This window comes from Dipodomys merriami, unplaced genomic scaffold (genome assembly GCF_024711535.1).
Source record: "Dipodomys merriami isolate MVZ:Mamm:240054 unplaced genomic scaffold, mDipMer1.0.p SCAF_9, whole genome shotgun sequence".
NCBI lineage: Eukaryota > Metazoa > Chordata > Mammalia > Rodentia > Heteromyidae > Dipodomys > Dipodomys merriami.
In genome coordinates this window covers 29320478-29345771 of record NW_027206512.1, presented here as the reverse complement: position 1 = coordinate 29345771, position 25294 = coordinate 29320478, and positions in this window count along the sequence as shown.

The following is a 25294-nucleotide window of genomic DNA, read 5'->3' as shown; positions in this document are numbered from 1 at the left end:
CAGATTCCAGCTTCTCCTCCGCCATCTTCCCCGAACTCCGAATATATCAGATTTAATAGTTACAAAAATCTACACAGATTTCGCCTGCCTGCCTGTCTGTAGAGCACATGGCCAGCCAAGATGGCTCTGGGAGAGAGTAGAGTGGGCAGACCCCAATTGACCTGCGGATCAGTACCTAACCTGCCCGTGAAGGCTCAGGTGAATGATAGGGTGTGACCTTGACAGTGATTGGTTCCTCTTCCTCCCTTACCATACCACCCACCCTCTTTGTCTTTAAAAAGGGGCTGCTCTCTGTTAATAAATGAGTTTTTCTGCTTGCTGGATTTGGCTCCCCACTGTGTCTGATTGTCTCCTGTGCTGAGGGAGGCTAGGGAATGGGCGAGCGCCTCACTTACCTTTCCTCGGACCCCGTCTGTCTTTTGTGGGACGGATGAAGACCCAGCACCTGCCTGCCTTCCTTTTTTATTCAAATTTTTATTGTGATTAAGTGGTTACATAATTTCCCAAATTTCACAGTATTGTGGGATAGTGATGCTTAGAAGTCACAAACACATTCTAACTTTCATGGAGCAAATTGTCTATCATGGTCTATAACATTTATGAGTTCTATGAGCTTTGCAATACAGTTATTTCTTCTACATCCGGTGATATGTACATTTCTTTTGTTTTGCATAGCTTCAGCTGTTCCCTGTTTCCCATTTGTTCCCTCCCTCCTTCCTTTCTTCCTTCCTTCCTCCTTCCCTCCCTCCCTCCCTCCCTCTCTCCCTCCCTCCCTCCCTTCCTTCCTTCCTTCCTTCCTTCCTTCCTTCTTTTTTTTCTTTCCTTCCTTCTTTCCTTTTCTATTTTGTAGATACTGGACCTTGAACTCAAGGCTTTGTTCCTATCCCTGAGCTTCTTTTTGCTCTAGGTTAGTAAACTACCACTTGAGCTGCAACATCACTTCTGGTCTTTTCTGAGTAGTTTTTTGGAGATAAGAGTCTCACAAATTTTCCTGCCTGTGCTGGCTTCAAACCACAATCCTCAGATCTCAGCCTCCTGAACAGCTAGGACTACATGTGTCAGCCACCAGTGCCCATCAGGTTTCTTATATTTTTATATTCACCCTTTCTTTAGTGATATGAGTTTTTTGAAGGGTAATGATATTTGAGAATTTTCTTGATAATTGGTAGATATAAACAAATTGCATACGTATATTTTTGTTTATACATATTCCTCATTCTTACTTGTGTGAGTGAATATACAAGTTTCCTGTAGTCATTTTATGAAGGAATATAATTGGAAGTTTAAATATTTCCCAAATAACTTGAACCTTATTTTAGCTGAATGAAATGAAGCAGTATGGATGATTACAGGCATTTTTCATCTTCTATCTATATTAGTGTCTTATATTAGTATTGAGTGACAGGAGAATGACGATTGATGATATAATGACTAGACTCAAACAACAATAGGAAAAGAATTTGGATGGCATTTATAGCATGAAAGTGAAATTGTCTGAAATATAGTATAAATGTTTTGAGATGAGATTTGACTTGACTGAACAGATGGAAGACCTTGATGACTGAGTTAATATCAGCATCAAAGAGAAAGAATGGAGAAAAATAATACCTTAATTGATAGGGAAAATGGGTGAAACATTAACTTGAAGTGTATGGGTGTATGAAGAGGAATAATGGAAATGATGTCAAATGGTTTTATTTACTATACATATATATTAATTTAAAAGTCATATAATGAAAGAAAAAAACTATAAGTTTCTGCTAAATAATTGTGTGTAGGTTAGGATTCAGAATTGATAGAATAAAAATATAATAATAATAATAATAATAATAATAATAATAATAATAATAATAATAAAGAGCAGTCAGTAAAGCTACAAAATTAAACTAAGACCCTAATACTTAAAACTTTTTCTGTATAGTTCAAAGATTCTGGGATATTTTCTAAAAACAATGTGTTATACTTACTAGAATTTATTATTAAGAAGTTTTATTATTAAGAAGTTTATTATTAAGAAGTTTTACCATAAGGTTTCAATTCAATATGTCAATTCATGAATATAATGTACAATGTCACACCTTACATCATCATTCTCTCTCATCTGTCCAAACCATACTTATCCACTCAAGTTACCTAGCTCAATTTCTACATTTGTACATTGAATATTATGATGATTCATTCACTTTTCCTCTCTGATTGGATTTTAAAGAAAATAGTAGAAAGAGTAGCTTTATGTTTTCAAATTTAATAATGAAAATAAAAATTGATGTGGATAAAATTGCAGGAGAATATATTTTTGACACAGGTAAAGAAACATTCAATCTCAGTTAGTTTTGTGTTACAAATTAGCAAAGAAATTAGGAGAGAATTTGTAATCTATTTGATGTGAAATTTAAAGAAGATAATATTAATTAGAGTGAGTCCTTGCATTTCTACTCTATGCAAAATATTTTGTGGCCTGATGGCATTGGTCACCAGCAGGACTGCACAAATGAAATCAGTAACAGTTCAGGAAGAGATTGAATGTTGACAAATATTTCTGAGTTAGTTATTTAGGAAACATTCAAGCAGATATTTCTGATGGGCAACAAGCATACAAATTTATGTTTAAAACTATTATCTGTCTTTAAAATCTAAATGTGGAGATTAGACTGTAATTAAAAGCAGAGGATAGGATTAAAGAAAACCTCAACAACAGGACTCAGGATCAAAAAATGAGCAAAGAGAAGTAAATTTATTTTTACATGTATATATATTTAGAAACAATGCTTTTTTGTATTTTACATTTTCTTTCCCTTTCTCTTTATTTTTTTGTAACATTGTAGGAGTTTGAACTAAGTTCCATTTTAACTATTTAACTATTTAATGCTACCATTTTAACTATAATTGTGTCTTTTTAAAATTTATTTTTCAGAAAGTTTTCATGGTTTTATTCCTAAGGTGGCCTGAATTTATTCCTAAGGTGGCCTGAATGTAAGTTTTCCAACTTCTATCTCCATATAACTGGAATTATAGATACATACCACAATGCTCAGATGTTTTTGAGATGGAATTTTGCTAATTGTTTGCCCAGACTGAACCTGAACCACAGTCCTTTCACTATCTGCCTCCCCAGTAGCTGGATTACAGGCATGGTCCTGTACATTTATGTTTTAATGGTAACTTTGGTAATTACATAATTCAACCAGTTGTCATGTTCTTCATACAAATTGACGAGTGACGTTTTCATCAGTGCCAGTAATGAGTGCTTTATTGAAGTTCTCATATTGTGAAAGATAAAATTCACGAGTAGAGATCATGTTTGGAAAATAAGATGCTACCTAATAGATAATGTTTAAGATTCCTGTCCTTAATAGAAAATGGTTTCTTTGTGCTAATTGGGATACCTTGTAGAACTACAAATTTGCATATTACAAATGCAGAAATGTGACAACTTTTGAATATGAAGATAAATAACCATAACAATGAGGACATTAATATGCATCAAACATTCCAATAATACATCTAGCTAAAACATGATTAATTTCACACATACCACTAGTGTTCAAAGCTGAATCATTATTGAAATTAATCTTGTCCTGTGGGAGAGTTCAATGAATGGTGTTGTGTTTATATTATCAATTTCTGGATAGAATATTGAATTTGTAATTAAAAATCTGTTTATAAGTTAGTCACTATACAAAGACTATCATATTATTTAAAGTTTGTAGAACAAAGGCTTATTTTAAATTAAGGAAACTTTTAAACCCAATAATGGGATACCACAATTTTTATTAAATAGATAAGAGGTTAGTTCATTTTTCTCCTAGTGTAACAATTTGGATAATGGTAAAGCACCTGATGAATATGGAGCTTTAAATATGTGAAGGACCAAAATAACTTTTCCTAAATTAAAAGCTACAATGAGATATCCTGTCTATATTTTGTAATAGTTTCATTGCAAAATACTTTTGTGTACATAGTGAAAACTTCATCTACGGTATCAAAGTTTCACTCAAAATCTTTTTCTCCTGTGATATACATATACATAGAGAGAGGTAAAACATATTTTACATATCTTTATTCATTACTTAGTATATCTTCATTTGTGCTATTTTACTCTTTCATACTCCAACCAATAAGAGAAAATTAATTGCAAGAAATGATTGAGACAAGTAGTGTAAAATTAAACAGACTAGAAACAGACAGTAGATTTTGAAGCTTGGTAAAAGATTTATTGAACATATACAAATAAAGATATATAATTCTATAAATACAGACAACAACATAGAAGAAAAGATATTCATATTTGATTTTTATAAGGTTCTTTGAAAACACCATATGTGAAATAATACAATTATAAAAATATGTAATTATAATAAGTACTTTTGCAACATAATTTTATACATAAATATATACATATTTATATATGATACCTAGCTTGAATGGATTAAGGAAACTAAGTGACATTGAGATTAGTTAAAAGAAAACAATGTTAAGGATTCTTTTTTTTTTTTTAAGAAAAAAGGCTTGATTAAATGAGGAATACATAAGAACCTAAGTATGTGCTTATCCTAAAAGTACAGAATAGGCAGACTTCAAAAAATGCAAAACCACAAAATGTATTTAAACTTGACCTATTTGTTGAAGAAAAGAGGCTGAGATACATAGACTGAGAAGTACAGTGGAATGTAAGTAAAAAGAAGAGAGAAAGGGGGAAAAGACCCGAGCATAATGGGAGAAGAAGAGTTATCATCAAAGCACATGCAAGACAAAATCTGGGTTTAAAAAATGATAGTACTTTCTTACATTATAAAGGAAAGTTATTATGAAAGTATTGAATTTGCATAACAAGATTTTCTGAATTCTTGTGTCCCATAACCATCTGCTGTCTCACAAATAAATGAGAGAAGACACTTTTCTATCTATTTCTTGTAATAGAAAATTATTTTCCTGATAAATGACAAACTGTAGTTCACTATACTCTAGATATTCAATGCTGAAATTAAGATTTAGGCTAATGTTTTTAAGTCATCGATAGAAATCATCTTCAGAATTTTCTGCAAGTTGAATTAAATAAAGAGCCTCAAAAATGTCAGGTTGTTGAAATGCGCGCTTACTTGAAGACACCTAAAGTTTTTTTATTTATTGTAAGGTGTCAGAGATAAACTTGAATGAAAAAGAAACACAAGAAGAAACAAAGGTACATTCCTTTATGGGGAACAGCCTCAAAACAACAGCATCAATATTTCTGTTCAAACATATCAGTGTTCACAGTCTTATAACAAATGTTGAAAGGTAATAAAACAAGCTAATCCACCAAGCTTAAGCTATGTGTTACTGTAAGCTAAGAAGCTGCCTCAAATGATTTATTCTTTTCTTTTACAATATATAAATATATAGCTTATAATTTTTAGTAAAAGATGCAAAACAATAATAATAATTACCTATTAAAACAATCTGCCTTTTGGTTGGTGGCTTAATCCTGTAGTAGAAGCTATTAAGGTTGCTGAAATCACAGTTCAAAGCCAGCCCAGGAAGTAGTTTCAGAGAGTTATATTATGCACCTACAGAAACACACACACACACACACACACACACACAAACACACACATATATACACACACACACACACAAAACATCTGGAAGTGGAGATGTGCCTCAAGCAGCAGAGTGCTACCTTGAACAGCAAGTCTAAATTACAGCACCCAGGAAGGCACTTAATTCAAACCACTAGGGCCAGAAAAAAAATAACAATAAGGAAAAGGAAAACAAAATTCTACTTAAAAATTAGAGAAATTTATTTTTACAAATATATGCTCCATAATGAAAATTCTAATAAGGTGTCGAGTTGTTTATTTTGTTATTTATTAAAATAAAAGCACATAATTTTAAACTTGAAATAAGTAATCATATGATATTATTAAATATATTAGAGAAAGAAATATTGAGAAATTCATATGCATTAAGAAAGGAAAACCATGCGCAAACAAAATTTATCAAATCTAAATGAAATGAAAGAATCAACTTTGTTTTTTCTCATCCCATTGGACATGTAAAGCAAGCATTCTTTTCTGGAAAAAACTTCTGATGATTCTTAGTCTTTGTTTGATTATTGCCTTGTTATAATAAATCTAAGTTGTAAAGTTTCTAGTTCCCTTGAGGGTACTGGTATGATTGGAATTGTTAAAGGAAGAATAATGAAAGGAGTGGCATTGCTCAAGATGCACTGTACAGAAAATTTGACATGTCTTGAGGATTGTCAAAGAATAATCCAAAAAGAAAAAGATAAACGTAGCCTGAGCTACTGCATTTGAGGAGCTCTGAAATCAGCTGTTCCCAACCAGCTGACATAGAAACATTTTTCTTTTCCTTTATTTCATTGGCTTTTATAAAAAGAGAATGTGGCATTAGAAAAACAATTCTCTTAAATAACCTTATTGTGGATTATGTTAACTTCTCTTTAGACTTTACAGTCAGATTTTTTTGATATTTTATTTATTTTATTTTTTTATTGTGAAAATACCATACAGAGGGTTGAAAACAACTTTGACAATAATAGGCAAACTATGTTATACCTCTTTTACTAATTGTTAATAATCTAAAATTAAGAAGCTTGTTTTGATTTCTTTTCAGTGTCTTCATTCAAAAACAATGCCTTACTCATTTGAATTTCTAGTAAAGATAATTGTCATAGGACAGTCAAAGTGACAAATTTCTCTTTATTGTATAATTTTATAGTGTGATGTACAGTGCACACAGATATAGATAAATATATATGATAATTTAGTGTGCTATATGTTGTGTATATATACATATATAAGTATACATGAGTGCAAATTTATGTATACATATGCATGGAAATGTGTTCATCCACATACTATAATTATCTCAATATACATTAAGTTTATAAGCAAAAATGTAAACAACACAAGTGCCAAGTTTACAATTTATAATTTTCTTAACAGTTTCTCTCACACTTTTCTAGGAATTATCCCAGTATGGATAAATTATTTTTAAATGTTGTTTTCCTTGTGGATTAAGGCTTCTTAAGATTTTTTAAAGACCTACCTATTTTACCCTAGAAAAGTATAGTACAGATAATTTCTGAAAACATACATTTTTGCCTGCTTGTATCTAAAGGTTATGTTGAGATACTTTTCAATTTACTCTGAGGTTACATCCTCATAAACATGTCCAGCATCGTGATATGGTTAGTTTTGACTGAATCCAAATTATATTTGGCTATTACTGAAATTGAAAAAAGTGAACTGACCCATTATCAATCCTTACTTTTTATTTATAATTTTTAATAATAGACAACAAAATTTTCTAGTCAAAGCTAATACTTTACAAATTATTTACTTTTTAATGTAAAATTTAATATAGAAATACATATTTTATATCTATAGTGTATTAAAAACCTTTAGTTTTAGCAAATATTTTCATATATTTATTAAACCAGCATTCGGAGGTAGCTAGGATTACAGTCATAAGACACCAGCATTTTAAAATAATTGAGAGTCTCAATACAAATACTTTTCTGAGTAACTGGCAGTTCCTGAAAGACCAAAGCTAGCAAAACCAATACTTGTGACAAGGATGCTGCTCATACTAAGCAGTCAATTTGGAATTAGGAAGCATGGGAGCTGATTTTGAATATGCAAAGGGCATGCTCCATCCATTGCCAGAAAGATTCCTACTTCTTATTTGTTTGTTTTTGTTTGTTTTTTAAAATACTTTTTATTGAGATTAAGTGATTATATAAATTTCACCAATTTCATAGTATTATGAGATAGTGATGTTTAAAGTCATAAACACATTTTCACCTTCACAAGGCAAATTGTCATTATCATGGTTTATAATGTTTGTGAATTCTATGAACTTTGACAATACAATTATTTCTTCCACATTGGGTGATAAGTACATTTCTTTTCTTTTGCTTAGTGTAAGCTGTTCCCTCTTTCCCTCTCACTCCCTCCCCTTCATCGCTGCCATTGAGCTGCTTAGTTCAGTTTTTATCAATGTCCCATGCAGCTAATGGGCCTCGCTGTTGTATATTTTCCCACATTTCTCTCTGATTCTGTGTCCTCCTTCCTCAAATGTACACACTTATATACACCATATATGGGTCAAGAACATGGAGTTATTTAGAAATGATAAGACAAATTGAGTGAAGGTCCTTTGTTTCTCCAGTCCTGTTTACTTTGTAATATCTGCTTGCATTTTGGATTTAACATCCACATATCAGGGAGGCCATGTGCTGCTTGTCTCTCTGCTCTTGGCTTACCTACTCAAAATGCTTTTTCTAGTTTCATCCATTTCCCTGTGAATGAAATTATTTTGTACTTTCTAATATCTGCGTAATATTCCATTGTTTATAAGTAACACAATTTTTAGATCCATTCATCTGTAGTGGGGCATCTGGGTTGTTTCTATATTTTGGCATTTATGAAAAGTGCTGCAGTGAACATAAAGGTGCATGTGTCCTTGTATCCTGGTTCAGGTTGCTCAGGGTAGATGAGTAGGAGTGGTATGTCTGGGTCACAGGGGAGGTCTATATTTAGCTTTCTGAGGTACTTGCAGACTGCTTTCCGAAGTGGTTGTATTAGTGCATATTCCCACCAGCAAAGCAACAGGGTTCCGCTTTCTCCACATCCCTGCCAGGATTTTAGTTGGCTGAATTTAGGATATGGGCCATTCTGACTGGGGTAAGGTGATATTGCAGGGTAGTTTTTATTTGCATTTCCTTTACAGCCAGGGATAATGAACATTTCATTTTTATCTCTTCTTCTGAGAAGTCTCTCCTTAGCTCCTTTGCCCACTTAATGATTGGTTTGCTAGATTTGGGAGGGATTCGATTTTTGAGTTCCCAGTATATATATGGATAATAGACCTTTGTATGATATATTGCTGGTAAATATTTTTCCCCAATTACTTGGCTTTCTACTTTAGTTGCTATATCTTTAGCTGTGCAAAACCTTTTTTATTTTAAAGTAGTACCATTTGTGAAGTCTCTTTCCAATTTGTTGTGACCCTGGGACTCTGTTCAGGAAGTTCCTGCCTGTGCCTAAGTTCAAGTGTCTCTCCTATTCTGTCCTGCAGTAGTTTCAGAGTTTCAGAGTTTTATTTTCAGTTTAAGGTCTTGAATCCATTTTGAGTTGGTGACAGGCTAGGGTCCACTTGCAGTTTTCAGCATGTGGCCACCTGGTTTCCCAGAACCAATAGTTGAAGAGGCTATGCTTCTTCCACTGTATGTCTTTGGTGCCTTTGTCAATTATAGTATGTAATTTTATTTCTGGATCTTCTAAACTGTTTCATTGGTCTTTGGGTCTGTTTTTGTGCCAATACCAAGCTGTCTTTGTTATTATGGCTCTATAATGGAGCTTGAAATCTGGTATCATGATCCTTATCATGTTATTTCTTTTGCTTATACTTTGTTTGGCTATTCTAAATCTTTTGTTTTTCCGTACGAAGTTTTGGATTGTTTTCTTTATTTCAGTAAAGAACATCATTAGGATTTTGATGGAATTGCATTGATTTTGTATGTCATTTTTGGCAGTATGGCCATTTTCTCTATATTAATTCTGCTTATCCAAGAACATTGAAGTTCTTTCTGTTTCCTGACATCCTTAGTGAGTTCTTTCTTTAGGTTTTTATAGTTTTCACTAAATAGTTCCTTTACATCTTTGGTTAGGTCAATTCCTAGATATTTTACTATTTTTAAGGTTATTATAAGCTTGTAAATTGTTTGTAAACAGAAAGGCAGCTGAATTTTGTACCTTGCTACTTTGCCAAAGTGGCTTATATGCTCTGGAAGTTTAGGAATGGAATTTTGGGGATTAAGGTATAATATCATGTCATCTGCAAGTAGAGATAGTTTAACTCTTTCCTTCCATATGCAGATGTCTTTAATGTCCTTTTCTTACCGTATTCCTCCAGCTAAGGATTCCAGAACTATATTGAAGAGGAGTGGAGAGAGTGGGCATCCTTGCCTTGTTTCTGATTTTAGGAAACTTGGTTAAAGTTTTCCCTGTTTAATATAAAATTGGCTATTTGTCTGTCATATATGGCTTTTATTGCTTTAAGGAATGTTCCTTCTATTCCTATTTTCTCCAGAGCTTTTAACATGAATCAATGTTGTATTTTATCAAAAGCCTTTTCCACATCAATGGAGATAATCATGTGGTTCTTGAGCTTGGATCTGTTGATGTGATGGATTACATTTATTGTTCTGCATATGTTAAACCATCCCTGAATCTCTAGAATGAAGCCTATTTGATCATAATGTATGATTATTTTTATGTTTCTGGATTCTTTTGGTTAAAATTTTATTGAGGAGCTTTGCCTCTGTTCATCAAGGAGATTGGTCTATATTTCTCTCTCTTTTTTTTTGTTGGATCTTAGCCTGATTTGGGGATGAATGTGAGATATTGGCTTCATAGAATGATTTTGGGATAGCTCCCTCTGTTTCTATTTCTCAGAAGAGCTTGAGGAGTATGGGCATTAGTTCCTTTCTAAAAGTCTTATAGATTTCCATGGTGAATTTTCCTTGTTGGAAGATTTCTGGTTGCTTTTTCTATCTCATTGTAAGTTATTAGCTTATTTAATTGATTTATTTCTTCTTAGTTCAGTTTGGGCAATTTGTATTTCTCTAAAAATTCATCAATTTCTGCTGTTTTCCTTCCTTAATGAGTATAGATTCTGGAAATAGTTCCTTATAATTATTCGGATGTCTTGGATGCTTGTAATTTTTCCTGTGGCATCCTTGATTTTATTTAATTGGGTCTCCTCTCTTGTTTTGTTAGTTAATTTTGTCAGAAGTCCATCAGATTTATTGATTTTTTTCAAATAAACAACTTTTTGTTTCATTAATTTTATTTGTAGTTTTCTTTGTATCTTGTTAATTTCAGCTATTATTTTGGTTATCTTGCTCTATTTAATGTTGGGTTCAATATTTTTCTTTCTTTTCTAGTAGTTTCAGTAGTATCATGAGATTATTCAGTTGGTCTGTCTTTATTTTCTTGAAGTGTGCACTGAGAGCAATAAATTTGCCCCTCAAGACTGCTTTTGCCATGTCCCACAGGTTTCTTTGTGATGAAAATCCATTTTCATTGAATTGTAGGACTTTTTAAATTCTTCTTTAATTTCTTCTGTGATCTAGGTGTTGTTCAGAAGTGTGCTGTTCAATTTTCATGTATTTGAGTAATTTCTTAAATATTCTTTGATATTGACAATTACCTTGATTCCACTATGGTTTGATGCAATAAAAGGCATTATGTCAATCCTCTTGTATTGGTTTAAATTCTATGCATGAGCTATGGTATGATCTATTTTGGAGAAAGCTCCATGGACTGCTGATAAGAATGTGTACTGGGTTGTTTTTGGGTATAAAGCACAAATATCAATTAAGTCCACTTGAGTATGGAATCATTTAATTTGGAGGTTGCTTTGTCAATCCTCTGGTTGGAGTACCTGTCCTTTGGTTAGAGTAGAGTATTAAAGTCTCCAAGTATTATTGTAGTTGGATCTACTTTTTTCCTGTAAGTCTGAGAGTATTTGCTTAATCTACTTGGGTGCACCTTTGAAGAGTATAATTTGATAATGGTAATATCCTCTTTTTGGAATTTTCCCTGTACTAATATGTAGTGACCTTCTTTGTCTTTTTGTATTGATTTTAGTGAAAAGTTTATTTTGTCAGATATCAGGATGACAACTCCTGCCTACTTATTGGGAGCATTTGCATGGTAGAGCTTCATCCATCCTTTACTCAAAGTTTGTTTTTATCTTTGGCGGTAAGATGGATCTCTTTAAGAAAACAAATGGATGGATCTTGTTATCTTATCCTATCTGCTGTTCTTTTTCTTTTGATTGGTGAATTCAGTCCATTCATATTTATGGTTATTCTAGAGAGGTGCATTGTGTTTCCAGTCATTTTCCTGCTTTCCTAAGTTTTTCTTTCCTTTCCTCCTGTGTTTACTAAGTTGGGCTTCTAGTGATAATTGTCTAATGTAGGTTCCTGATATTGACTGTTTCTTCAGATTGTAATCCCCCTCTTAATTTTGTGGTGCTGGCTTACTTTTATGAATTCTTTTAGTTTTTCTTTAGTATTAAAAATTTAGTTTCTCTGTCAAATGCAAATTATAGTTTCACTGGATGTATCTGTCTGGATTGGCAGTTATTGGTTCTCAGGGTTCAGATGGTACTTTCCCAGGCTTTCCTTGCATTCAGTGTCTGTGTGGAACGATCTGCAGTAATTCTGATTTTTTTCCATTGTAGTATAGCTCCTTCTTTGTTTTTGCCATGTGCAAGATTATTTCTTTATTGTTCAAATCTAGTATCTTTATTATGATATGCATGGTGGGATCCTGTTTGCTAGATATTTTGTATATTTCTGTTATGTAGATAAGATTTTTTTCATTTAAGTTTGGGGAAAATTTTGGTGATAATCTTATTCAATAAATGTTGTTCTGATGGTGTCCCTCACCTTCTTCCACCCCAGTTGTATAAAGGTTAAATTTCTTGGCACTGTCTGCTTATTCTTGGACTTCCCTTTGTGATAATATGTGGGTTTTTTCCATATCTGTGGATTTTTTTCCAGTTGCTGCATTTTGTCTTCTGTAATGGATATTCTGTTTTACATTATGGTCACTCTATTAACTATGGCTTCCATTGTTGTTTGCATGGAGGAAATAGAACCATTTATGATTTCTATGTCTGTTCTCAATATATTATTTTTATCTTTTAAAGTGTGCACTTCATCTATTGTTGAGTGCATTTCTTGTTTGAAATCCTGGATCTCTTTTGATAATTCATTTCTTTGTTCTTTAAATTTCTGATCCACTTCTCGCTTTAATTCTTGTGTCATTGCCTCTATCAGCTTTCGGATGTAGGGTTTGTTTTCCATAGATTATTTTGCTTTCACTGGAGTTCTTCCCTGGGTGGCTACTGGCCTTTGGGGATGGTTTACTGTCTTGGCTGTTGATGAATCTTGTAATGTTTTGCTGTGATTTTTGCATGCAGTTTCAGGGATTATTGGAGATGAATCCCAAACTCTAACTGTTTTGATTCTAAATTGGTTCCTGGGTGAATTCTTGAAGCCTGCTCTCAGCCCTGAGCTGGCTGAGAGAGACTTTGCCTGCTCTCAGTTCTGTTGGAGGAGAGGCTGACCTCCAGCAGCTAGTCTGACCCATGCTGGACTTACTCTTTTAGATTCTGGTGGGCAGACACACCCCACCCTCTGCTAAGGTCAGTTTCTGACTTCAGTTAGGGACAGGTGGTTTAGGCATCTTGGGCTCGTTCAGCTGCCTGGTGGAGCCCACAGGCAGTCCTGACTTCAGCCAAGGACTGGAAATCTGTTCAACCCTCCATCCCAGTTGCTGGAGCTCTCTCACCATTCCTGACTTAATCCAGGTGTTGGCAGCTTGAGCTGCCCGATCCCCAGCCTGGGATATATTGATCAGTTTCCTTCTACCAGCTACTGAGGCCCGATGCATTTGAGCTCCCTCCCAGGGTCATTCTTGGTTAAGCCTGGAGGGATAGGTGTGCTTTACCTGTTGCTAGGACTCTTGCACAATTCCCAGCTTCAGTGGGACCAGTAGCCCAGGTGGTAGGGGGAGGGTCAAGCTCTGGGGATTACTCCTAGCATTGGTCTTGGTGGGGGGAGAGGGGTTGAATCCCATGTAGGGTACCCAGTTGTCCTGCAACTGCTTGGGACTCATGGTAGTGCTGTGGCATATTGCTGATTCTCTGTGCTATAAGTTGCTGGTCATCATAGTGTTCCACGTTGAGATGAATGTGGGCTAGGCTGGGGGGGGGGTGGGGACTCCAAGTTGGGGTTTCACAGGCTCTGCCTTGGTTTATGTTGTCCGAGTCTGGCACCATGGACAGTGTCTGTGCTGGCCTGGTACAGACTGCTGTGGCTCTGGGGTCTCTGGTGGCCATGGGATTGGCATGGAGCTGCACCACCAGCTAGGGTTGGGAGAAAGGTCTTTGTGCTTTTCCATCTTTGTGTAGGTTCTGAAGTTTTGTGGTTTTTTCCCCACTTCCTGCATTTTTCTGGGTGTTTGCCTTTTTGCTGTTGTCAGTCTCATGGGGAAACCAAGCCTTGGAACTTGAACTATCTATTTGGTTGGAGAGACCTGTGCTGTTTCCTTACTCTTCCATTGCCATCTTGGGTGCCCCCTCAGGAATCCTACTTCTATATTCAGTAATTTGAAAAGTATAAGAAAAGAAAAATAAAATATTGGCCTACCCTCATTTTTCTTTCAAAATTATTTAAAATGCTGGTGGCACATGAGTGTAACACTAGCTACCTCAGAAGTCTGAGATCTGAGAATAGTTGCTAAAAACCAGGCAAATCAGGAATTATTATAATCTCCAAGTAACCAGAAAAAAAGCCTGAACTGGAGGTGTAACTCAAGTGGTAGAGTTCCAGCCTTGAGCAAAAATACTATGGAAACACTCTATTAGATTGTGCCCACATCTTGAGTTCAGGCCCTTTGTTCAAACTTAAGTACTAACACACAATAAAATACATGTTAAAGATTATTCATATAAAAATGTTCTAAATTTTAGAATAGGAAATATGATTGAAATCATGGATAGATTGCAATTCATTGAAATTAATTTAAAATATGCATCAAATGTATTTTTGCAGAATATAGATTAAATATGTTAGAGCTATCAATTAACACAGATAAATCAGCATGCTAAATAAGGCTATTCAGTCATATTGGAAGTGAATATTTGGAGCTGAGGGGTTTTTTTGTTTTGTTTTGTTCTTAAGCATATGACTAGTTAAACCTAACAAAAATGCATTCTCAAAGGAAGTCATTAAATAAAATACTGTTTTGCTTACCAGTACCAAGAGAACTTCAGTGCTTTGCAAATACAAAAGGTAGATAAGATTTCATTATATTAAATTTCCAATTAATTCAATATAATCATAGGTTTTTAAATAATTGAACAGTCTATAGCTTCATTTAGCAAGTAGCAAAGTTTTTACTGGATACTTATAATCTTGAGTCTCCAATGTCTAGTGTAGCCTGAAAGGCTGGATATAGCCACAAACTCCATTAGAGTCTTGAAACAAAATTCTTCCACATGTGGGAAGCCTCAGCTTTTGCTTTGAAGTACTGTAACTGATTGGATGAGGTTAAATCACATTATTCTTATTGACTTTCTTTACATAAAATCAATTGTTATAATTTATAAATTACTTACCTCTCCACAAGCAACATCATATAGACTAGTGTTAAAATAAATAGCACCAAATCTCAGCCAGGTGAACACATAAAATAAAGCTGCAGCATAAAACAAACCATCACATGGGCAAAGAGAAGTAGCAAGTATGAATTTCATCACCTCCAGTGGTGAAAATCCTTTGTTGTTCAGGCATCGAAGCTGACCTGGAGATGATACCAATCACTGTAAGTGGAACTATAGGTGCACAGATACCTGCACAACACACCTGCTTCTTGTGTAATATCCTATTGTTTTATTTTTTAACTGGATTAGGATTTTACTAGTTTTTCTCTACATGAAATTCATTAAGAATCAATGTGTGGAAGAATGTCAAAGGCAAAAAATCTACTACCTGACTGTTACCATGTTTATGCTACATGTCACTTTTTTTACCTGCAGAGAAATATATATTTATTTCTAGTAGTGGCTGGCTGTAAATGCCTATTATGAATTGAAGTTGGTTCAATTGTATTAATATAATTTTCTTTCAAATACAGTTATTTCTGATCACTTCACTGATTTCACTTCAAATTGCCAAGATTTTTCAGCTAATAGTTTCTGGGGGAAATTAACTATAGAACTGAAAAATAACAGTAAACTTCAAACTTTGTCAGTTAAGTTAGGATTACAATTGTAGAAAAAAGAATCGAAGGACAATTCCCTTGACAAGAAAAGGAAGCAAAACAAAACTACTATGAAAACAGTATTAGGAAGAAGAGGAGGAGGGGGGATAAGGAGTAGAAAGAGGAGGAGGAGAAAGTGGAGAAGCAAAAGGAGGAAGAGGAAGAGAAGGAGGAGGAATAATAAAATGAAAAAAGAGGGAAAAGGGAGAATTTGAAGAAGTGGGAAGAGCAGGAGGAGGAATGGACAGGAAGGACAGGAGGAATGGTAGGAAGGGAATGAGGAGGAGCAGGATGAGGAGGAGTTGGAGCAGGAGCAGAAGAAGGCAGAGAAGCAGGAGGTGGAGGAGGAGCAGGAGGAAGAGGCGCAGAAGTAGCAGGAGATTCTTTGCTGTCCACTGGAAATAATATACATTTGAATGTAGAGTAATATTTTCTAGTAAACTGAAGATTTGAATTGACTTTTTTTCTGCTATCATACTCAAATATGCTGACTATCACATTTTACCATCAACAATAAAGCAGTTTGCCAGGAACTTTAGCTCACAGATATAGTGAGACCATCTATACCAATACAAAGCAGGTGTAATGGCACACTCTTGCAGTTCTGGCTATGGATGGAAGCATAGCTAGGAGGATCATTATGGCCCAAGCTAGCTTATAGATAATGAGAGACTCTACTCAAAAATAATGATAGCAAAAAAAACACAGAGGTCATGTCTCAAGTGGTAGAATGCCTGTCTACCAAGTGTACAATAGAGTCTGAACAACAGTACCCCCAAAACAAACAGCAAGATGTAGGAATGCATGATTTCAAAGTAAATATTAGAAGCTGAACTGTGCCTAGCTGGTGGGGATACCAGTCCTCATTGTAATGCAGTAATGATCAGAGACAATCCTTAAACAGCTCCAATGCCAGCTTCAAAACATCATTTTCAAAGTAAAATAAATAAATAAATGTATTTGCATATTTTTTTTCTTTCTCTCTCCCCTGTTTTGAATGACAGTGTGATTCTCAAGCAGCATAAACTAAGACTTAGAAGTCTAGGAGACAGACCAGGGAGAGGCTGCAGTGTCAGTACGTCTGACCATGGGAACCACCATAAATGGTGTTTTCCTTCTCTTCCTGGCCACCTTCATTATTTATTGGTAAACTCTAATTCAAAACATTTGTGAAAGCAATACCCTGCTCCTCTGCATTACACAGATTAGCAAGATATCATAATAAAATCTACATCCTTAAAAACCATGGTATGTCAATAACATTTTACTTTGACCAAATTTGCACCATGATCTTCATATCACCAATGGCATGCATACCTCTCCCACTAAATTCCCACATGATTGATGTTATTGTTAATCATTTCATTAAACTTGCATAATTCCAATCAGCTATACTATCTCTCAATATTAAATGTGTGGGAAGGGGAAAGGGAAGGGCAAAAATAAATCGTTTAAATAGGGATAAAGGTTGGCCCATTGCAACCATGAGATATACAAGTCGTTATGGCAAAAAACAAACTTTACAACTTTGGTTGAGGTGGGGGGAGGGAGGGCTTGTGGGGGGAGATGGGAAGGGATGGGAAGGGGAAAAAAAGAGGTGACAACAATGCTTGATAAGAAATGTACTCATTACCTTGCCCATGTAACTGTAACTCCTCTGTATGGTATTTTCATAATAAAAATATATATTAAATAAAATACAGAAATAGATGCTTAATTATGATCTTACAAATGGATAGTAAAAGGAGAGGTTTAAATTAAAACTTACTGATCCTGCTTATTTTTATGTACTTTAAACAGTCATGCATTACACACTAGGTACATGTTGACAGAAAGCAAAATCTATAATTGTATAGCAAGATGAATAATGGCAAACTGAATAGCTCATATGTATGAACATTCTTTCTTTTATGACCTGTCTATTTTGACTATGAGAAATAGTAAGGTCTATTATTCATTGTTTCTAATATTCTACTGCTTAAACTTACAAGTAGATATTCAAAATATTATTCCACCGTTCTTTCAAGCCATGAGATTCATTCAGGAAAATGTAAGATGAACCAAGGTGACATTGAAATTATTATAACATCATGCATTTAGTTGTAAGGAACATGTCCCATCACTCCATAGTGGCATGACAGCAAATATCATCTTATAAACACACCTCTAAGGTTTTGAAGGCAGCAGGGTGGATATAAGAAAAAATATGTATCAGTGTAATCAGTGTACATATCTTAAAATTTATAATTACTGAAATGGTAGACTAAAATCTCAGCCAGTCTATGTTAAATCAAGACAAGAATTTAATAGTACCATACAGTGAATACAATTTATAGTCATATACACTCTGGGATATTGCTCTAAGGATTCAGTAATTAGAGAAATGGCTATTTGTGAAAAACTTAGTAAACATTGATAAGAAGAGTGAAAAATCTGTGCTATCTCTGCTTGATACAGCTTCTCTTAGTCATATTTGTTATGGAATCTCTGTTCTGGCCACATGTATAGCCCAAGGAGCACCTTCTCCTATCCTCAAATCTCCCTGTATGGGTTTGCAACTTTACCCAACAGGTATAGGTCATTGTTTTCTTTCTCTCATTTATGTTGCACATATTCTATTCGAGTCAGCATACTGAGAGGAAAGATCTCCCTTCACCAACCCATGGATCTCAAATAGAAGACCTATTCAGGGCAAGGAAGGCCAAGAAGAGTGATTCTCTACGCTCCAACCTCAGCCAGCTCTCATTAGACAGGGGTTCAAAGACTAAGGTTTGGTATTCGTCAGTTCCATTGCTTTCTTAAGGAGCTGTGGGGAAGCAGATTTGTATCCCCTGTTCTTGTCCAATGGTGCTGTGATGTTACATTGTGTTATATAATGCTATAAAAATAAAGGATTCCAGAGCTTTATTTGTAAGCAATAACCCTATCTTGAATAGAAAATGAAAAATCATGCTTAACAACATTCTCAAAACTATGTAAGATCTATCTGTCTAACTATCTATCTATCTATCTATCTATCTATCTATCTATCTATCTATCTATCTATTTCTTAAACAATTTCAGAATTGTTATATATTTCAATGAAATATGTCTGTATTTATATAAATAGATAGATAAAGAAAAATATATTGGAACCATATTGGAATTATAATTAGCTCTAGTACTCACTAAAACTGTGTGCAAATGAGAATTTGCCCTCTCAAAAACAATCAGAACAAGACAGGGAAACCTTGAAAGCATTTCCCCAGACACCAACACATCCATCATCATTGCTAGCCAAAGGAAGCGACACTGAATAATTAATTATTTCAACTAAAGGCAACTTCTAGTAGGCCAGACAATACACTCAATCATCCATGCTTGTATGGAAGATTATATTCCTATGCAACTTTATGCTGTATAGAAAATAAGTTAAGAGGACACCTCAGATTTCAGATTACATTTAGTATTTCTGATCACTCTTTATTCTTTTCCCCCTCCCTTCTCTCTTTCTCTCTTTCTCTTTTCCTAAATCCCTCCATCTTTCTCCCTCTCTCATATATATCCACATATACAAATGCAAACATATTTTCACCATTTCCATGTATAGGAAATTTTGCTTTATTACACATTGTTTATGTTGTGCATTTTACAAATAGATTTGAGGTAATCCAATTTGAACAGGCCTATGGGTACCATTTTTCCAGTAGCAACAAAGACTTCATCTTGTCTCTGTGTCACATTTTGGTAATTTCATCCAACTTTCGAAACTTCTTATTATTGTTCCATCTATTGTGATGATTTCTGATTATTAAAAAAAACTTTGTTTTTTGGGAGGTGTCAGAAACCACATTCTTATGGGACAGCATAAGAATTAGTAAATATTGTGGTTATAATAGCTGTTTCTTTAAACATCAGACTCCTAATTTCTTTCTCTGTTCTCAGTCTTCCCTAATTATTGACTTTATAACAATACAAAGTTGATAACTCTGCAATGGCCTATAACCTTTCAAGTCAAAGGAGGCTTATACATCTTTTATTTTAGGCCCAAATTTAAAAAAAAATGCCAGCAGTTAATGAAATAGGAATTAATAATCTACAATATATAGAAACTGGAAAAATGTAAATCTAAAAGAAAAAATACCATTAGCAATAGGAAAATGAGTGAAAACTTAACTTTCATAATACAAGCAGCCAATTTATATTATAGAAGCAGCTTTTTATTTTTATTTTTATTTATTTATTTATTCTGTCATTTACAGGGTTTGAACTCAGGGTCTAGGCATTAACCCTGAGAAATTTCTGCTCAAGTCTAGAGTTCCAGCCACTTGGAGCCACAGCTCCACCTCCAGTTTTCTGGTGGTTAATAAAATATAAGAGTCTCATGGACTTCTTGCCTGGGCTAACTTTGAACCATGACCCTCAGATCTCAGTCTCCTGAGTAGCTAGGGCTACAGATGTGAGCCACCAGTCCCTGACTAGAAGCAGAATTTCCCCCTTAAACTTTACTTGCTATACTCTGCTAACACCAAACTGCTGTTATTCAGATTGTCTTTTGAGATCGCAAAACATTTACCCATATGCTCAAAACTGCTGTTTTGTTTTTAAAATTATATATTCATAACAGTAACTCATTTGACTTCATCCAGAACTTTGTGATTATGCTTAGATTATGTTATTAAACATAATTGCTCCTCAACTTAATTATCTCTACCTTGTTTAAAAAATATGACATATTAGCCGGGCGCTGGTGGCTCACGCCTGTAATCCTAGCTACTCAGGAGGCTGAGATCTGAGGATCGCGGTTCAAAGCCAGCCCGGGCAGGAGAGACCGTGAGACTCCTATCTCCAATAAACCACTGGAAAACCGGAAGTGGCGCTGTAGCTCAAGTGGTAGAGCGCTCACCTTGAGCTGAAGAGCTGAGGGACAGCGCTCAGGCCCAGAGTTCAAGCCCCACGACCGACAAAAAAAAAAAAAATATGACATATTCAATACATAAGATAATGTGTCTAAATATGACATCTATGAAGATATATATATATTTTAGCACATTTATTCTCTATGACATTCACTTATCTCATACATTCCACTCACTTGTGCTCTGAGAAAGAACAACAAAACAGTAATCTTTCACCTTATTCCAGCTGTATAAATAGAACCAACAGTATCAAAGCTTTATATCCTTTCAAGTTCTAAAGTGGCAAAAGCTCTGATATAATTCCCTACAGAGCTTCTTACTCTCTCCTCTACATTCCCTGAAAATTCTTCTGGTTTTTTGAAAAGTCATTGAGTGCTACTAAATTTGTAATATCTGCTGAAAAGTATCCAGGAGAACTGTATTTTTATCATTTTATGTCAATAGTCCAAAGCAGTTTGATAGAAATACAATCTGACTTTGCCAGTTTACTTTCTTGCTTTGATATTTTTTCCTTTTTTTATTTGTTTATTTTAGATACAATTTAACTGTGTTTAGGTATGGATGAGAGTAATTAGTTATTATTTTACATTTTTATTTGTCATTTGTGATTCAAGTAATTTTCTTGTGCATAATATTTGCTTTTACATGCCAGCTATTTAATCTTCTGTAATTAAAGTTTCCTTATTTTCTCTGTGTTTATTCAGTATTTGTAACTTGTGTTTCTTACTTGAAATTTATATTCCTATTCTTAAATCTTTATCAATTATCACCACTCATATTTGTGACATTTTTGTCATTTTCTACTATGTCAAACTATACCTTCGGCTTGACTTTTGAAAGACAGATTTTGTTTCCTCTAGCCTCACATTTGACTCCTCATGAATTTCGTGTTAGAATTCATTCCTGTTACAGACATTTGGGAAAATCTGTTAGCTGTTCTTATTCTTTTTTTTCATTTCCTGTTAGACTTCCCCTATGTCTTTTCAATCTGTCTTACAGTATAATGAATGAACTATTACTTTGTAGAGAGAAAAGGAAAGAATTTTGTATAGATTCATTTTGTTTCTGACAAAAATAACATTTATGAGAAATGCTACCCTCCTTAAAAATGAGAGAGAATTCAACGTTGACCAATGGTTCCTTGCACCCATTTGAAATTGAAACTTTTTTTTACAACTACTTAAAAGAAAATAATAATAATAAATGATATAATAGAAAAATAAAATAAAAGCAATAATAAAATAGCAAATTCTTTTCCCATTTAAAACTGTTGTACTCATAAGCAAAAGCATAATTTACATGTTCCCAGTTTCTGATTATTTGTCTACAAAGGAAGATACATGTATCTAGATTTGTTAAATGGCCTTAAGTCCTTCTGTGATCTTAATTAACAAAATCTCAAGAATGTCTTGTCCAAAATTACACCCCAGTGATACCCACTAGATACTATGTTGAAAATTAACCATACAAAATGGGGGAGGGGAGCCAGGAAAAACTGGGAGAAAGTGAGGGAGGGAGTGACACTTCAAAAATAATGTACTCATTACCTGACATGGCGCTGGGAAGGTGGCTCAGTGGTAGGGTGCTTGCCTTGCATTCATGAGGCCCTGGGTTCGATTCCTCCACACCACATACCCAGAAAAAGCTGGAAGCAATGCTGTGGCTCAAGTGGTAGAGTGCTAGCCTTGAGCTGAAGATCTGAGGGACAGGGCCCAGGCCCAGAGTTCAGGCCCATGACCTACCAAAATATAAATAAATAAATAAATAAAAACAAAACAGAAACTTTATCATTACCTGACTTATGTAACTGTAATTCCTCTGAACATCACCTTTTCAATAAAATTTCAAAAACAGAGTTCCTATAAGAAATCTAGCAGGGTTTCAATTATTGTAGCTTTAAAGTAAGACAACATGGGAGACTTTTTCCTTAATAATTTTAAACCAGATTTTTTTGTAAAGTATGTTTGTCCTAAAGAATTCATGTCTACTTATTCTTCACTCTTGTTTTAGATCATTTAAAATTTCTCTAACACTTGCCTTTTTTCCCATAAGTGTCCAGAAGTTCAATGTAAGTCCATCTGTCCATTGGGAGTACTAGCAAAAAAAAAAAGTGAAAGAGAGAAAAGCAGAATTATTAAGTGATACTACAAGTGCGAGAAACCATATGCTACTTTGCTAATTAGCATTCATTATTTTAGGAACATTTCAGTTTTTCAGTTTTTATAGTGTAAGCCTGATATTATATATTAAAAGCTGGCTGTTAGATTTTTTTCTGTTAAAATTAGCTGTAGGCTTTCCATGATGTCCAAAGTTGGTTTAACTATAAGGATATCACTGATTTAAGTATTTCTGAAGAAAGCAGTTCTCTTAATCATTATAATAAAATTAGTTCATTAGCTTTTGACAGTTCAGAAGATTTATATCCAGATATTTTTGCTCAAGTTTCAGACTGCTTGCACATCTGGGATGTGTTTCACTTTTGATGTATAACTGAAGACATTGATTTCATTTTTACTACTGGAAAAGACTCCTTCCTCTTCTTGTGAATGTGTTACTAAGCAAATCATCTATAAAATGAAAATCATTTCATTTTACATTTTAGTGTTTAAAACAATGTGATAAGCCAGGCACTGTTGGCTCATTCCTGTCCTTGTTACTCAGAGGGCTAAGATCTGAAGATCCTGTTTCAAAGCCATCCAGGGCAGGAAAGTCCATGAGTCTCTTGTTTTCAATTAACCATCAGAATACCAGAAGTAGAGCTGTAGCTCAAAGTGTTAGAACACTAGGCTTGAGAAAAAGAGCTCAGAGACAGCATCCAGGCCCTGAATTCAATCCACATTGCCAACTATTACTACTACTACTACTATTACTACTACTACTAATGATAATAATACTAAAATAAGAATTTGAAAAATAAAATAATGCTATGTTAAAGATAATACATAAGTTTTACTTTTATGTAAGGAAGTCAACAATTAAAATTACCAATTATACATTACTTCTTCTCCTGAGAAAACTCTCTGATATTGTCCCATTTGTAAAGAAATGGAAAGACTTGGGGAAAAAAATTGTTAAGTGAAGTAAGTTAAGCCCAGAGGGACAAAATATCGATGTTTTCTTTTATATGTGAAAGCCAGATTTAGTTTACAAATTGATAAATAAATACATTGGCTGGTATAAAACTATGTTCAAATTTATTAATTGAAATATGCTACATTCAAGAGAGATATCAAATAGTGTAATTCCTTAGAAAGCCAAAATCAAAAAGTAAAATAGAACACCAGGAATTAGGTACTCGAAAGTGGTGAGGTGGGGCCAAAGGATAAGAGGTAGACGGATGAAGAGAGGAGGGTAAAATTCATGTAAGAATCTAGTGTATATCCAATAAAATTAGGAAGAGTGGGGGAAAGGGTAGATAAGGGAGTAATAATTGGGAATATCAAAAGGAGTGACATTGATCAAGATATATTTATAAGCAGCTTTGTTAAATGGCAAGTTCTTTGTACAACTATTTAAAATACTATTTAAAAAAGAAAATATGGGCTGGGTGCCAGTGACTCATGTCTGTAATCCTAGCTACTCAGGAGGCTGAGATATGAGGATCACAGTTCAAAGCCAGCCTGGGCAAAAAAGTCTGTGAGACTATTATCTCCAATAAACCACTAGAAAAGCAGACATAGCACTGGCTCGAGCGGTAGAACACTTGCCTTAAGCTGAAGAGTGCAGGGATAGTGCCCAAGCCCGGAGTTCAAACCCCAGGACCAACAACAACAACTACACATATACATGTATATATGTACACATATGTATATATACACACATTAAACAACATTTTTGTTTAGGTTGTTTTGGGAAATGGCCTTGGGGCTTATATATAGGGCCTTGGCATTGTCCCTGAGTTTTTGTGTTCAAAGCTAGTGCTCTACCACTTGAGCCATAGTTCTCTTCCAAGTTTTTGGTGTTTATTTGGAGAAAAGAGACTCACAGAGTTTTCTACACAGGCTGGCTTCGAACCATGGTTCTCAGTGCTAAGGCTTCTGAGTAGTTAGAATTACAGGTGTGAGTCATCAGCACTCAGATTAAATGATTATTTTTTGTAACTTACATTGTCATTCATTCCTTTACCAAGCAAATATTGAAAATGTTTAATAAATTTGAAGTTATATTTCATTCTAAACAGAAGCTTTCCCAAAGGTAAATATTTCAATATGCAGTTTAAACAGTCTCTCTTTTATAGAAATAAAATTTTACCATATATTGGTATCAGTGATATGCAGTAATTTATGATAATTTTATTTGACAATTAACTGTTAAACAATTGAAATGTTTAAAATGCTAAAGCAGTTAAATATTTTCTTGTAATATTTTCTTTAATATTACGGAAATATTATTAAAACACTCAAAATGTATTATCTGAATAGTACAGTGAGTAGGTATTATAAGTATTAGAAGTGTGTTATAATACTAATTGTATAATACCATTAAATTCTAATTGAACATATAATACAATTGCAATACTAATTGTATGTATAATATGAATATATATAT